Source organism: Camelus dromedarius, chromosome 23 (genome assembly GCF_036321535.1).
Source record: "Camelus dromedarius isolate mCamDro1 chromosome 23, mCamDro1.pat, whole genome shotgun sequence".
Lineage (NCBI taxonomy): Eukaryota > Metazoa > Chordata > Mammalia > Artiodactyla > Camelidae > Camelus > Camelus dromedarius.
Window position 1 is genome coordinate 30,198,800 of NC_087458.1, and position 14,300 is coordinate 30,213,099.

A 14,300-nucleotide genomic window follows, 5' to 3' on the forward strand; every position below is an offset into this window, starting at 1 on the left:
GCAGGAACGTTAAATCGGCACTAGGAAACAGACTGAGGAACCAGAGTATAAGTTTCCCCTGCAACCCGTTCCCTTTGTGCTAGATGGACGAACGTCTCTCCACATGCTCAGTTCTGAGAGATAATTGTGTGTGAAAGCCGTCCTTCACCTAGCTTGTTGGGAACTCAAAATTTCCTTTCACTTGCAAACCCCAACCCATACATATATATGGGGAGGTACTGGCTCCAAAATGGTTTTACATTGAAAATTGCAGGAACTTCAAACCGGCACTAGAAAACAGATTGAGAAACCAGAGTAAAAGTTTCTCCTGCAACCCGTTCCCTTTGTGCTAGATGAACGAACGTCTCTCCACATGCTCAGTTCTGAGAGTTATGTGTGTGTGAAAGCCGTCCTTCACCTTGCTTGTTGGGGACACAAAGTTTCTTTTCAGTTGCAAACTCCAATCCATACATATATATGGGGAGGTACTGGCTCCAAATTGGTTTTACAGTGAAAACTGCAGGAACTTCAAACCGGCACTAGAAAACAGACTGAGATACCAGAGTAAAAGTTTCTCCTGTATCCCGTTCCCTTTGTGCTAGATGGACGAACGTCTCTCCACATGCTCAGTTCTGAGAGTTATGTGTGTGTGAAAGCCGTCCTTCAGCTAGCTTGTTGGGAACACCAAGTTTCTTTTCAGTTGCAAACTCCTCTCCATATATATATATGGGGAGGTACTGGCTCCAAATTGGTTTTACATTGAAAACTGCAGGAAATTCAAACAGGCCCTAGGAAACAGACTGAGAAACCAGAGTAAAATTTTCACCTGCAAACCGTTCCCCTTGTGCTAGATGAACGAAAGTCTCTCCACGTGCTGAGTTCTGAGAGATAAGTGTGTGTGAAAGACGTCCTTCAGCTAGCTTGTTGGGAACACAAAGTTTCTTTTCAGTTGCAAGCTCCACTCCATACATATATATCGGGAGGTACTGGCTCCAACTCGCTTTTACAGTGAAAACTGCAGGAACTTCAAACCGGCACTAGGAAACAGACTGAGGAACCAGAGTAAAAGTTTTTCCTGCAACCCGTTCCCTTGGTGCTAGATGAACGAACGGCTTTCCACATGCTCATATCTCAGAGATAAATGTGTGTGAGCGCCGTACTTCATCCAGTTGGTTGGGAACACAAAGTTTCCTTTCACTTGCAACCTCCACTCCATACATATATATCGGGAGGTACTAGCTCCAACTTGGTTTTACAGTGAAAACTGCAGGAACGTAAAATCGGCACTAGGAAACAGACTGAGGAAACAGAGTATATGTTTCCCCTGCAACCCGTTCCTTTGTGCTAGATGAACGAACGTCTCTCCACTTGCTCAGTACTGAGAGATAAGTGTCAGTGAAAGCCGTCCTTCAACTAGCTTGTTTGGAACACAAAGTTTCTTTTCAGTTGCAAAATCCACTCCATACATATATATGGGGAGGTTCTAGCTCCAACAGTGTGTTACAGTGAAAATTGCAGGAAGTTCAAACCGGCACAATTAAAGAGACTGAGAAACCAGAGTAAAGTTTCTCCTGCAACCAGTTCACTTTGTTCTAGATGAACGAACGTCTCTCCACATGCTCAGATGTGAGAGATAAGTGTGTGTGAAAGACGTCATTCACCTAGCTTTTTGGGAACACAAAGTTTCTTTTCAGTTGCAAACTCCACTCCATACATATATACCGGGAGGTACTAGCTCCAACTCGGTTTTACAGTGAAAACTGCAGGAACGTCAAACCGGCACTAGGAAACAGAATGAGAAACCAGAGAAAAAGTTTCACCTGAAAAACTTTCCCTTTGCGCTAGACGAACGAAAGTCTCTCCACATGCTCAGTTCTGAGAGATAATTGTGTGTGAAAGACGTCCTTCACCTAGCTTGTTGGGAACACAAAGTTTCTTTTCAGTTGCAAACTCCACTCCATACATATATATGGGTAGGTACTGGCTCCAACTTGGTTTTACAGTGAAAACTGCAGGAACTTCAAACCGGCACTAGGCAACAGATGATAAAAGAGAGTAAAAGTTACAACTGCAACTCGTTCCATTTGTGCTAGATGAACGAACGTTTTTCCACATGCTCAGTTCTGAGAGATAATTGTGTGGGAAAGCCGTCCTTCACTTATCTTGTTGGGAACACAAAGTTTCTTTTCAGTTGCAAACTCCACTACATTCATATATATCGGGAGGTACTAGCTCCAACTCGGTTTTACAGTGAAAACTGCAGGAACGTCAAAACGGCACTAGGAAACTGACTGAGAATCCAGAGAAAAAGTTTCTCCTGCAACACGTTCCCTTTGTGCTAGATGAACGAACGTCTCTCCACATGCAAAGTTCTGAGAGAGAAATGTGTGTGAAAGCCGTCCTTCACCTATCTTGTTGGGAACACAAAGTTTCTTTTCAGCTGCAAACTCCACTCCATACATATATATGGGGAGATTCTGGCTCCAAATTGGTTTTACAGTGAAAACTGCAGGAAATTCAAACAGGCACTAGGAAACAGACTGAGATACCAGAGTAAAGTTTCCCCTACAACTCGTTCCCTTTGTGCTAGATGAACGAACGTCTCTCCACATGCTGAGTTCTGAAGAGATAATTGTGTGTGAAAGCCGTCCTTCAACTAGCTTGTTGGGAACACAAAGTTTCTTTTCAGTTGCAAACTCCAATCCATACTTATATAACGGGAGGTACTAGCTCCAACTCGGTTTTACAGTGAAAACTGCAGGAACGTCAAAACGGCACTAGGAAACTGACTGAGAAACCAGAGTAAAAGTTTCTACTGCAACCCGTTCACTTTGAGCTAGATGAACGAACGTCTCTCCACATGCTCAGTTCTGAGAGATAAGTGTGTGTGAAGCCGTCCTTCACCTAGCTTGTTGGGAACACAAATCTTTTTTCAGTTGCAAACTCCTCTCCATACATATATATGGGGAGGTACAAGCTCCAACTGGATTTTACTGTGAAAACTGCTGGAACTTCAAACCGACACTAGGAAACAGACTGAGAAACAATAGTTAAGTTTCTCCTGCAACCAGTACCCTTTGTGCTAGATGAACGAACGTCTCTCCACATGCTCAGTTCTGAGAGATAAGTGTGTGTGAAAGCCGTCCTTCACCTATCTTGTTGGGAACACAAAGTTTCTTTTCAGTTGCAAACTCCACTCCATACATATATATGTGGAGGTACAAGCCCAAACTTGGATTTACAGTGAAATATGCTGGAACTTCAAACCGGCACTAGGAAACAGAGTGAGGAACCAGAGTGAAATTTTCCCCTTCAACCCGTTTCCTTTGGGCTAGATCAACGAACGTCTCTCCACATGCTCAGTTCTGAGAAATAATTGTCTGTGAAAGCCGTCTTTAACATTGCTTGTTGGGAACACAAAGTTTCTTTTCAGTTGCAAACTCCAATCCATACATATATATGGGGAGATACTGGCTCCAAATTGTTTTTACAGTGAAAACTGCAGGAACTTCAAACCGGCACAAGAAAACAGACAGAGATACCAGAGTAAATTTTCCCCTGCAACTCGTTCCATTGTGCTAGATGAACGAACGTCTCTCCACGTGCTGAGTTCTGAGAGATAATTGTGTGTTAAAGCCGTCCTTCACCTAGCTTGTTGGGAACACAAAATTTCTTTTCAGTTGCAAACTCCACACCATACATATATAACGGGAGGTACTAGCTGCAACTTGTTTTTACAGTGAAAACTGCAGGAACATCTAACCGGCACTAGGAAACAGACTGAGAAACCAGAGTAAAAGTTTCTCCTGCAACCCGTTCCCTTTGTGCTAGATGAACGAATGTCTCTCCACATGCTCAGTTCTGAGAGTTATGTGTGTGTGAAAGCCGTCCTTCACCTAGCTTGTTGGGAACACAAAGTTTCTTTTCAGTTGCAAACACCTCTTCATACATATATATGGGGAGGTACTACTTCCAAATCGTTTTTACTGTGAAAACTGCAGGAACTTCAAACCGGCACTAGGAAACAGACTGAGAACGCAGAGTAAAGTTTCTCCTGCAACCAGTTCCCTTTGTGCTAGATGAACGAAAGTCTCACTATATGCTCAGATCTCATAGATAAGTGTGTGTGAAAGCCGTCCTTCACTTAGCTTGTTGGGAACACAATGTTTCTTTTCAGTTGCAAATTCCACTCCATACATAGATATGGGGAGGTATTACTTCCAAACGGTTTTAGAGTGAAAACTGCAGGAAATTCAAACCGGCACTAGGAAACAGACTGAGAACCCAGAGTAAAGTTTCTCCTGCAACCAGTTCCCTTGTGCTAGATGAACGAACGTCTCTCAACATGCTCAGATCTGAGAGATAAGTGTGTGTGAAAGCCGTCCTTCAACTAGCTTGTTTGGAACACAAAGATTCTTTTCAGTTGCAAACTCCAATCCATACATATATATGGGGAAGTACAGGATCCAATTGGTTTTACAGTGAAAACTGTAGGAACATCAAAGCGGCACTAGGAAACAGACTGAGAAACCAGAGTAAAAGTTTCTCCTGCAAACCGTTCCTTTGTGGTAGATGAACGAACGTCTATCCACATGCTCAGTTCTGGGAGATAAGTGTCTTTGAAAGCCGTCCTTCATCCTAGCTTGTTGGGAAAACAAAGTTTCTTTTCAGTTTCAAACTCCACTCCATACATAGATATGGGGAGGTACTAGCTCCAATTCGGTTTTACTGTGCAAACTGCAGGAACTTCAAACCGGCACTAGGAAACAGACTGAGAACCCAGAGTAAAGTTTCTCCTGCAACCAGTTCCCTTGTGCTAGATGAACGAACGTCTCTCCACATGCTCAGTTCTTAGAGATAAGTGCCTGTGAAAGCCGTCCTTCACATTGCTTCTTGGGAACACAAAGTTTCTTTTCATTTGCTAACTCCACTCCATAAATATATATCGGGAGGTACTAGCTCCAACTCGGTTTTACAGTGAAAACTGCAGGAACGTCAAACCAGCACTAGGAAACAGACTGAGAATCCAGAGTAAAGGTTTCTCCTGCAACCCGCTGCCTTTGTGCTAGATGAACAAACGTCTCTCCACATGCTCAGTTCTGAGATTTAAGTGTGTGTGTAAGCCGCCCTTCACCTAGCTTTTTGAGAACACAACGTTTCTTTTAAGTTGCAAACTCCACTTCATACATATATATCGGGAGGTACTAGCTCCAACTCGGTTTTACAGTGAAAACTGCAGTAACTTCAAACCGGCACTAGGAAACAGACTGAGAACCCAGAGTTAAATTTCTCCTGCAACCATTTACCTTTGTGCTAGATGAACGAACGTCTCTCCACATGCTCAATTCTGAGACATAAGTGTGTGTGAAAGCCGTCCTTCATATTGCTTGTTAGGAACACATAGTTTCTTTTCAGTTGCAAACAACACTCCATACATATATATGGGGAGGTACTGTATACAAATTGGTTTAACAGTGAAAATTGCAGGAACTTCAAACCGCCACTAGGAAACAGTCTGAGAAACCAGAGTAAAAGTTTCTCCTTCAACTCGTTCCCTTTGTGCTAGATGAACGAAAGTCTCTCCACATGCTCAGTTCTTAGAGATAAGTGTCTTTGAAAGCCGTCCTTCACATTGCTTGTTGGGAACACAAAGTTTCTTTTCAGTTGCAAACTCCACTCCATACATATATATGGGGAGGCATTAACTCCAACTTGGTTTTACAGTGAAAACTGCAGGAAGTTCAAACCGGCACTAGGAAACAGACTGAGGAACCAGAGTATAATTTCAACTGCAATCCGTTTGCTTTGTGCTAGATGAACGAACGTCTCTCCACATGCTCAGTTCTGAGAGATAAGTGTGTGTGAAAGCCGTCCTTCACATTGCTTGTTGGGAACACAAAGTTTCTTTTCAGTTGCAAACTCCACTGCATACATACATATAGGGAGGTACTAGCTCCAACTCTGTTTTACAGTGAAAACTGCACTTACTTCCAACCGGCACTAGGAAACAGACTGAGAACCCAGAGTAAAGTTTCTCCTGCAAGCAGTTTCCTTTGTGCTAGATGAACGAACGTCTCTCCACATGCTCAGTTCTGAGATATATGTGTGTGTGAAAGCCGTCCTTCACCTAGCTTGTTTGGAACACAAAGTTTCTTTTCAGTTGCAAACACCACCCCATACATATATATCGGGAGGTACTAGCTGCAACTCGGATTTACAGTGAAAACTGCAGGAAAGTAAACCCGGCACTAGGAAACAGACTGAGAAAACATAGTAAAAGATTCTCCTACAAACTGTTCCCTTTGTGCTAGATGACCGAACTTCTCTCCACATGCTCAGTTCTGAGAGATATGTGTGTGTGAAAGCCGTCCTTCAAATAGCTTGTTGGGAACACGAAGTTTCTTTACAGTTGCAAACTCCAATACATGCATATATATGGGGAGGTACAAGCTCCAAATTGTTTTTACAGTGAAAACTGCAGGAACTTCAACCCGGCACTAGGAAACAGACTGAGAACCCAGAGTAAAGTTTCTCCTGCAACCAGTTTCCTTTGTGCTAGATGAACGAACGTCTCTCCACATGCTCAGTTCTTAGAGATAAGTGCCTGTGAAAGCCGTCCTTCACATTGCTTGTGGGGAACACAAAGTTTCTTTTCATTTGCTAACTCCACTCCATAAATATATATCGGGAGGTACTAGCTCCAACTCGATTTTACAGTGAAAACTGCAGGAACGTCAAACCAGCACTAGGAAACAGACTGAGAAACCAGAGTAAAGGTTTCTCCTGCAAACCACTGCCTTTGTGCTAGATGAACAAACGTCTCTCCACATGCTCAATTCTGAGAGATAAGTGTGTGTGAAAGCCGTCCTTCACCTATCTTGTTGGGAACACAAAGTTTCTTTTCAGTTGCAAACTCCTCTCCATACATATATATGTGGAGGTACAAGCCCAAACTTGGATTTACAGTGAAATATGCTGGAACTTCATACCGGCACAAGAAAACAGACTGAGATACCAGAGTAAATTTTCCCCTGCAACTCGTTCCATTTGTGCTAGATGAACGAACGTCTCTCCACGTGCTGAGTTCTGAGAGATAATTGTGTGTTAAAGCCGTCCTTCACCTAGCTTGTTGGGAACACAAAATTTCTTTTCAGTTGCAAACTCCACACCATACATATATAACGGGAGGTACTAGCTCCAACTTGTTTTTACAGTGAAAACTGCAGGAACATCTAACCGGCACTAGGAAACAGACTGAGAAACCAGAGTAAAAGTTTCTCCTGCAACCCGTTCCCTTTGTGCTAGATGGACGAACGTCTCTCCACATGCTCAGTTCTGAGAGTTATGTGTGTGTGAAAGCCGTCCTTCACCTAGCTTGTTGGGAACACAAAGTTTCTTTTCAGTTGCAAACACCTCTTCATACATATATATGGGGAGGTACTACTTCCAAATCGGTTTTACTGTGAAAACTGCAGGAACTTCAAACCGGCACTAGGAAACAGACTGAGAACCCAGAGTAAAGTTTCTCCTGCAACCAGTTCCCTTTGTGCTAGATGAACGAAAGTCTCACTATATGCTCAGATCTCATAGATAAGTGTGTGTGAAAGCCGTCCTTCACTTAGCTTGTTGGGAACACAATGTTTCTTTTCAGTTGCAAATTCCACTCCATACATAGATATGGGGAGGTATTAGTTCCAAACGGTTTTAGAGTGAAAACTGCAGGAAATTCAAACTGGCACTAGGAAACAGACTGAGAACCCAGAGTAAAGTTTCTCCTGCAACCAGTTCCCTTGTGCTAGATGAACGAACGTCTCTCCACATGCTGAGATCTGAGAGATAAGTGTGTGTGAAAGCCGTCCTTCAACTAGCTTGTTTGGAACACAAAGATTCTTTTCAGTTGCAAACTCCAATCCATACATATATATGGGGAAGTACAGGATCCAATTGGTTTTACAGTGAAAACTGTAGGAACATCAAAGCGGCACTAGGAAACAGACTGAGAAACCAGAGTAAAAGTTTCTCCTGCAAACCGTTCCTTTGTGGTAGATGAACGAACGTCTATCCACATGCTCAGCTCTGGGAGATAAGTGTCTTTGAAAGCCGTCCTTCATCCTAGCTTGTTGGGAAAACAAAGTTTCTTTTCAGTTTCAAACTCCACTCCATACATAGATATGGGGAGGTACTAGCTCCAATTCGGTTTTACTGTGCAAACTGCAGGAACTTCAAACCGGCACTAGGAAACAGACTGAGAACCCAGTGTAAAGTTTCTCCTGCAACCAGTTCCCTTGTGCTAGATGAACGAACGTCTCTCCACATGCTCAGATCTGAGAGATAAGTGTGTGTGAAAGCCGTCCTTCACCTAGCTTGTTTGGAACACAAAGTTTCTTTTCAGTTGCAAAGTCCAATGCATACATATATATGGGGAAGTACAGGATCAAACTTGGTTTTACAGTGAAAACTGTAGGAACTTCAAACCGGCACTTGGAAACAGACTGAGAAACCAGAGTAAAAGTTTCTCCTGCATCACGTTCCCTTTGTGCTAGATGAACGAACGTCTCTCCACATGCTCAGTTCTTAGAGATAAGTGCCTGTGAAAGCCGTCCTTCACATTGCTTGTTGGGAACACAAAGTTTCTTTTCATTTGCTAACTCCACTCCATAAATATATATCGGGAGGTACTAGCTCCAACTCGGTTTTACAGTGAAAACTGCAGGAACGTCAAACCAGCACTAGGAAACAGACTGAGAAACCAGAGTAAAGGTTTCTCCTGCAACCCGCTGCCTTTGTGCTAGATGAACAAACGTCTCTCCACATGCTCAGTTCTGAGAGTTAAGTGTGTGTGTAAGCCGCCCTTCACCTAGCTTGTTGAGAACACAACGTTTCTTTTAAGTTGCAAACTCCACTTCATACATATATATCAGGAGGTACTAGATCCAACTCGGTTTTACAGTGAAAACTGCAGTAACTTCAAACCGGCACTAGGAAACAGACTGAGAACCCAGAGTAAAATTTCTCCTGCAACCATTTACCTTTGTGCTAGATGAACGAACGTCTCTCCACATGCTCAATTCTGAGACATAAGTGTGTGTGAAAGCCGTCCTTCATATTGCTTGTTAGGAACACATAGTTTCTTTTCAGTTGCAAACGACACTCCATAGATATATATGGGGAGGTACTGTATACAAATTGGTTTAACAGTGAAAATTGCAGGAACTTCAAACCGCCACTAGGAAACAGTCTGAGAAACCAGAGTAAAAGTTTCTCCTGCAACTCGTTCCCTTTGTGCTAGATGAACGAACGTCTCTCCACATGCTCAGTTCTTAGAGATAAGTGTCTTTGAAAGCCGTCCTTCACATTGCTTGTTGGGAACACAAAGTTTCTTTTCAGTTGCAAACTCCACTCCATACATATATATGGGGAGGCATTAACTCCAACTTGGTTTTACAGTGAAAACTGCAGGAAGTTCAAACCGGCACTAGGAAACAGACTGAGGAACCAGAGTATAATTTCAACTGCAATCCGTTTGCTTTGTGCTAGATGAACGAACGTCTCTCCACATGCTCAGTTCTGAGAGATAAGTGTGTGTGAAAGCCGTCCTTCACATTGCTTGTTGGGAACACAAAGTTTCTTTTCAGTTGCAAACTCCACTGCATACATACATATAGGGAGGTACTAGCTCCAACTCTGTTTTACAGTGAAAACTGCACTTACTTCCAACCGGCACTAGGAAATAGACTGAGAACCCAGAGTAAAATTTCTCCTGCAAGCAGTTTCCTTTGTGCTAGATGAACGAACGTCTCTCCACATGCTCAGTTCTGAGATATATGTGTGTGTGAAAGCCGTCCTTCACCTAGCTTGTTTGGAACACAAAGTTTCTTTTCAGTTGCAAACACCACCCCATACATATATATCGGGAGGTACAAGCTCCAACTCGGATTTACAGTGAAAACTGCAGGAAAGTAAACCCGGCACTAGGAAACAGACTGAGAAAACATAGTAAAAGATTCTCCTACAAACTGTTCCCTTTGTGCTAGATGACCGAACTTCTCTCCACATGCTCAGTTCTGAGAGATATGTGTGTGTGAAAGCCGTCCTTCAAATAGCTTGTTGGGAACACGAAGTTTCTTTACAGTTGCAAACTCCAATACATGCATATATATGGGGAGGTACAAGCTCCAAATTGGTTTTACAGTGAAAACTGCAGGAACTTCAACCCGGCACTAGGAAACAGACTGAGAACCCAGAGTAAAGTTTCTCCTGCAACCCGTTCCCTTTGTGCTAGATGAAAGAACGTCTCTCCACATGCACAGTTCTGGGAGTTATGTGTGTGTGAAAGCCGTCCTTCACATTGCTTGTGGGGAACACAAAGTTTCTTTTCATTTGCTAACTCCACTCCATAAATATATATCGGGAGGTACTAGCTCCAACTCGGTTTTACAGTGAAAACTGCAGGAACGTCAAACCAGCACTAGGAAACAGACTGAGAAACCAGAGTAAAGTTTTCTCCTGCAACCCGCTGCCTTTGTGCTAGATGAACAAACGTCTCTCCACATGCTCAGTTCTGAGAGATAAGTGTGTGTGAAAGCCGTCCTTCACCTATCTTGTTGGGAACACAAAGTTTCTTTTCAGTTGCAAACTCCTCTCCATACATATATATGTGGAGGTACAAGCCCAAACTTGGATTTACAGTGAAATATGCTGGAACTTCAAACCGGCACTAGGAAACAGAGTGAGGAACCAGAGTGAAATTTTCCCCTTCAACCCGTTTCCTTTGGGTTAGATCAACGAACGTCTCTCCACATGCTCAGTTCTGAGAAATAATTGTCTGTGAAAGCCGTCTTTAACATTGCTTGTTGGGAACACAAAGTTTCTTTTCAGTTGCAAACTCCAATCCATACATATATATGGGGAGGTACTGGCTCCAAATTGTTTTTACAGTGAAAACTGCAGGAACTTCAAACCGGCACAAGAAAACAGACTGAGATACCAGAGTAAATTTTCCCCTGCAACTCGTTCCCTTTGTGCTAGATGAACGAACGTCTCTCCACGTGCTGAGTTCTGAGAGATAATTGTGTGTTAAAGCCGTCCTTCACCTAGCTTGTTGGGAACACAAAATTTCTTTTCAGTTGCAAACTCCACACCATACATATATAACGGGAGGTACTAGCTCCAACTTGTTTTTACAGTGAAAACTGCAGGAACATCTAACCGGCACTAGGAAACAGACTGAGAAACCAGAGTAAAAGTTTCTCCTGCAACCCGTTCCCTTTGTGCTAGATGGACGAACGTCTCTCCACATGCTCAGTTCTGAGAGTTATGTGTGTGTGAAAGCCGTCCTTCACCTAGCTTGTTGGGAACACAAAGTTTCTTTTCAGTTGCAAACACCTCTTCATACATATATATGGGGAGGTACTACTTCCAAATCGGTTTTACTGTGAAAACTGCAGGAACTTCAAACCGGCACTAGGAAACAGACTGAGAACCCAGAGTAAAGTTTCTCCTGCAACCAGTTCCCTTTGTGCTAGATGAACGAAAGTCTCACTATATGCTCAGATCTCATAGATAAGTGTGTGTGAAAGCCGTCCTTCACTTAGCTTGTTGGGAACACAATGTTTCTTTTCAGTTGCAAATTCCACTCCATACATAGATATGGGGAGTTATTAGATCCAAACGGTTTTAGAGTGAAAACTGCAGGAAATTCAAACCGGCACTAGGAAACAGACTGAGAACCCAGAGTAAAGTTTCTCCTGCAACCAGTTCCCTTGTGCTAGATGAACGAACGTCTCTCCACATGCTCAGATCTGAGAGATAAGTGTGTGTGAAAGCCGTCCTTCAACTAGCTTGTTTGGAACACAAAGATTCTTTTCAGTTGCAAACTCCAATCCATACATATATATGGGGAAGTACAGGATCCAATTGGTTTTACAGTGAAAACTGTAGGAACATCAAAGCGGCACTAGGAAACAGACTGAGAAACCAGAGTAAAAGTTTCTCCTGCAAACCGTTCCTTTGTGGTAGATGAACGAACGTCTATCCACATGCTCAGTTCTGGGAGATAAGTGTCTTTGAAAGCCGTCCTTCACCTAGCTTGTTGGGAAAACAAAGTTTCTTTTCAGTTTCAAACTCCACTCCATACATAGATATGGGGAGGTACTAGCTCCAATTCGGTTTTACTGTGCAAACTGCAGGAACTTCAAACCGGCACTAGGAAACAGACTGAGAACCCAGAGTAAAGTTTCTCCTGCAACCAGTTCCCTTGTGCTAGATGAACGAACGTCTCTCCACATGCTCAGATCTGAGAGATATGTGTGTGTGAAAGCCGTCCTTCACCTAGCTTGTTTGGAACACAAAGTTTCTTTTCAGTTGCAAAGTCCAATGCATACATATACATGGGGAAGTACAGGATCCAAATTGGTTTTACAGTGAAAACTGCAGGAACGTCAAACCAGCACTAGGAAACAGACTGAGAAACCAGAGTAAAGGTTTCTCCTGCAACCCGCTGCCTTTGTGCTAGATGAACAAACGTCTCTCCACATGCTCAGTTCTGAGAGTTAAGTGTGTGTGTAAGCCGCCCTTCACCTAGCTTGTTGAGAACACAACGTTTCTTTTAAGTTGCAAACTCCACTTCATACATATATATTGGGAGGTACTAGCTCCAACTCGGTTTTACAGTGAAAACTGCAGTAACTTCAACCGGCACTAGGAAACAGACTGAGAACCCAGAGTAAAATTTCTCCTGCAACCATTTACCTTTGTGCTAGATGAACGAACGTCTCTCCACATGCTCAATTCTGAGACATAAGTGTGTGTGAAAGCCGTCCTTCATATTGCTTGTTAGGAACACATAGTTTCTTTTCAGTTGCAAACAACACTCCATAGATATATATGGGGAGGTACTGTATACAAATTGGTTTAACAGTGAAAATTGCAGGAACTTCAAACCGCCACTAGGAAACAGTCTGAGAAACCAGAGTAAAAGTTTCTCCTGCAACTCGTTCCCTTTGTGCTAGATGAACGAACGTCTCTCCAGATGCTCAGTTCTTAGAGATAAGTGTCTTTGAAAGCCGTCCTTCACATTGCTTGTTGGGAACACAAAGTTTCTTTTAAGTTGCAAACTCCACTCCATACATATATATGGGGAGGCATTAACTCCAACTTGGTTTTACAGTGAAAACTGCAGGAAGTTCAAACCGGCACTAGGAAACAGACTGAGGAACCAGAGTATAATTTCAACTGCAATCCGTTTGCTTTGTGCTAGATGAACGAACGTCTCTCCACATGCTCAGTTCTGAGAGATAAGTGTGTGTGAAAGCCGTCCTTCACATTGCTTGTTGGGAACACAAAGTTTCTTTTCAGTTGCAAACTCCACTGCATACATACATATAGGGAGGTACTAGCTCCAAATCTGTTTTACAGTGAAAACTGCACTTACTTCCAACCGGCACTAGGAAACAGACTGAGAACCCAGAGTAAAGTTTCTCCTGCAAGCAGTTTCCTTTGTGCTAGATGAACGAACGTCTCTCCACATGCTCAGTTCTGAGATATATGTGTGTGTGAAAGCCGTCCTTCACCTAGCTTGTTTGGAACACAAAGTTTCTTTTCAGTTGCAAACACCACCCCATACATATATATCGGGAGGTACTAGCTCCAACTCGGATTTACAGTGAAAACTGCAGGAAAGTAAACCCGGCACTAGGAAACAGACTGAGAAAACATAGTAAAAGATTCTCCTACAAACTGTTCCCTTTGTGCTAGATGACCGAACTTCTCTCCACATGCTCAGTTCTGAGAGATATGTGTGTGTGAAAGCCGTCCTTCAAATAGCTTGTTGGGAACACGAAGTTTCTTTACAGTTGCAAACTCCAATACATGCATATATATGGGGAGGTACAAGCTCCAAATTGGTTTTACAGTGAAAACTGCAGGAACATCAACCCGGCACTAGGAAACAGACTGAGAACCCAGAGTAAAGTTTCTCCTGCAACCAGTTTCCTTTGTGCTAGATGAACGAACGTCTCTCCACATGCTCAGTTCTTAGAGATAAGTGCCTGTGAAAGCCGTCCTTCACATTGCTTGTGGGGAACACAAAGTTTCTTTTCATTTGCTAACTCCACTCCATAAATATATATCGGGAGGTACTAGCTCCAACTCGGTTTTACAGTGAAAACTGCAGGAACGTCAAACCAGCACTAGGAAACAGACTGAGAAACCAGAGTAAAGGTTTCTCCTGCAACCCGCTGCCTTTGTGCTAGATGAACAAACGTCTCTCCACATGCTCAGTTCTGAGAGTTAAGTGTGTGTGTAAGCCGCCCTTCACCTAG